Genomic DNA, 2685 nt, shown 5'->3' on the forward strand with positions numbered 1-2685 from the left:
ATGAATAAAATCTTAAAAAAAAAAAAAACCCAAATTTTATTCATTAAAATGAATTAAATACTTGGGAATGATGGGGACTGAGAATGCTAGAAAATAAAAGGATGTCTAAGGGCATTTAAATTTAGTTTTGATCTTGCTTTTGAACTTGTTCTATCCAAAAACAAGATAGGTGTTTCAAATTTTTATTCATTAGAATGGATAAAAACAAAAATGGTGATTGTCATAACATGTATCATGTTACAAACTAAAATATATAATTACATATGTTGTGGATTTGGTGCTCCAGCAAATACCACCGTTACTTTCCCTAACACATTTGCAACTGATTGAAATATATATATATATATATATATATATATATATATATATACATGATTGAGAGAGATGAAGATCAAGATATAACTTCCTTGATAAAGACTGAATTGGTGCACAGCTTCTGTGTACAACACCAACATGCTTCCTTATACTTCATTCCAGAGTTCACTTACTCTACCAAACTGCAGGCCTCTTTCTCATAGGGACAAAGTCCATACCAATTTGGTTATCATACGACAGGGAAAGCAGATCACATTGTCTTCTCAGTACCCACAGGGGATGGAGTTAATAACTCACTGTTACTCCCTTGACAGGAGGAAGTGAGAGAATGTAGAAAAGATGAAGGTTTCCCCATCTGAGCTTTTCCCTCTTGTAAGTGGAATGGAAATTTTCTCCCTTTATGCAGATATAATTAATTAGTGGAGGAATAAGTATTTGTCTTTAATAATGTATGATATTATTTTTATGATAGTTGACTCAAAAAGGATGTTATATAATTAAAAGCAGTTACTAAACCAACAAAGTAGCAATATGATCAATTATTTACACTAAATGTTATATAATCCTAGCTATGCTACAAATAGGAAAAGAGGAAATTGACATACATGATTTGAAACTCCTATAATACAAAAAATCTGTGCTTACTACAACCTTAAGAAAGTCCACATATCTTTAAGTTTGTCCAAAAAATAATAGCAGTTTAGATAGCCTATAATCCTGTTTTGTTCTCAGGCCAAAATATATCAATCCAAAGCATGCTGTTTAGGGAATTTGAAGAAACAGTCTGAAAAATTCTATCATCTTGTCAAAGAGGAGAGAGGAGAGAGGAGATCGGGCGGAATGGATGAGAGGAGAGATAGGTTTCTCTTAAAGAGGGATAAAAAAACACCTGCCTTGTGTGCAGTATGGGTTTCTTATAAGTGCTGACCTAGGCAAACACTCCAGGGATCAGGGAAAATTGGTGATCTAGTAAAATATGGTCTTTAGCTAAAGGTCAAATGAAATTGTACTGGAAATCTTGGGGATACTTTAAAGTGGGAGCTAAAGACAGGGGGCTGCTCATTAGAGCTTGTGCTTAAGTACCAGTTTCACTTTATCAGGGAAATTGTTCATTTGTGTGAAAATTTGACCTCTGTCAGTTTGCCAAGCAAGCTGGGCCCGCAGGTGAGCTCAGGCTCACGTGTGCTTGCAGAAGTTAAAGCTACCTGGGGACTACTTTCAAAGGACACTGCCAAGGTTAGCAGACCCAAAATTTGACCTTCCTCTTCTTTCTTTCCATTTATATCTGTTTGTAAAGTTCAAATGGTTCCTTTTTTTTCCCCAAAAAAGAAAGCACTTCAAATGCAATAAGGTGATAAAAGATTCCAAAGGGATGCAGCTATAAAAAGAGAAGGTGAAATAAAAATGTTTCACTTAGGAATTCTGGTTATTTAGGGAAATATAATGCAGATAGCTAATAACAATCACCCTATTTCTTAACCTAGATTAGATTTAGCTTTAAAATTTTATGGCACTACCACCTTTTACCCAGAACCATGTATTATTGCTAATGCATTAATGAAGGAAAAGAGGACAGAGGCTTTTTTCACAGGATGTTTGTTCTCCAGAGAAGCTAATAATTCAGAATTCTTTTTTTTTTTAGATTTTATTTATTTATTTGACATATATAGAGAGAGAACAAGCAGGGGGAGTGGCAAGCAGAGGGAGAGGGAGAAGCAGGCTCCTGCTAAGCAAGGAGCCGGGTGAGGGGCTTGATCCCAGGACCCTGGGATCATGACCTGAGCCAAAGGCAGCTGCTTAACCGACTGAGCCACCCAGGGACCCCCAGAATTCTTTAAATGCTCCAAATATGTGGACCTTCCTATCACATATCCATATAAATTAATCTACAAAGGAAAGGGAATGATGGGCCATGATTTAATGGTATGGATATATAATGATGAGACTATCATTGAATTTTAAAAATCGGTGTTAAGTAACTAATACATGCTAAGATTTTTATTTTTTCTTTCATATGTCTATATGCAATTATTTTGCTTTTGAATGTATCTATTTGCTTATTATCAGTCTCCTTGACCTACTGTCTATGCTTCCAGAAGGAATGGATTTTGTCTTATTAACTGCTGCATTCCCGACATCTAGAACAGCACCTGACATATTTGTTTATACTGTTTCTACATAGTACTTATTTGTACTATTTTACTCTTTCTTTAATGCATAAATACACATGACAGACATGCCCATATATATTTTCTCCTATAATCACTTTAACAACCCTGTGAAGTCGTTATTTAAAAAATAATAATGTTGATGTTCACTTTCATGGCTAATGAGTGGTAACGTGGTAACTATGACTTGTAATTGCATGGA

This window comes from Phoca vitulina, unplaced genomic scaffold (genome assembly GCF_004348235.1).
Source record: "Phoca vitulina isolate PV1807 unplaced genomic scaffold, GSC_HSeal_1.0 scaffold64, whole genome shotgun sequence".
In the NCBI taxonomy this organism is placed as follows: Eukaryota; Metazoa; Chordata; class Mammalia; order Carnivora; family Phocidae; genus Phoca; species Phoca vitulina.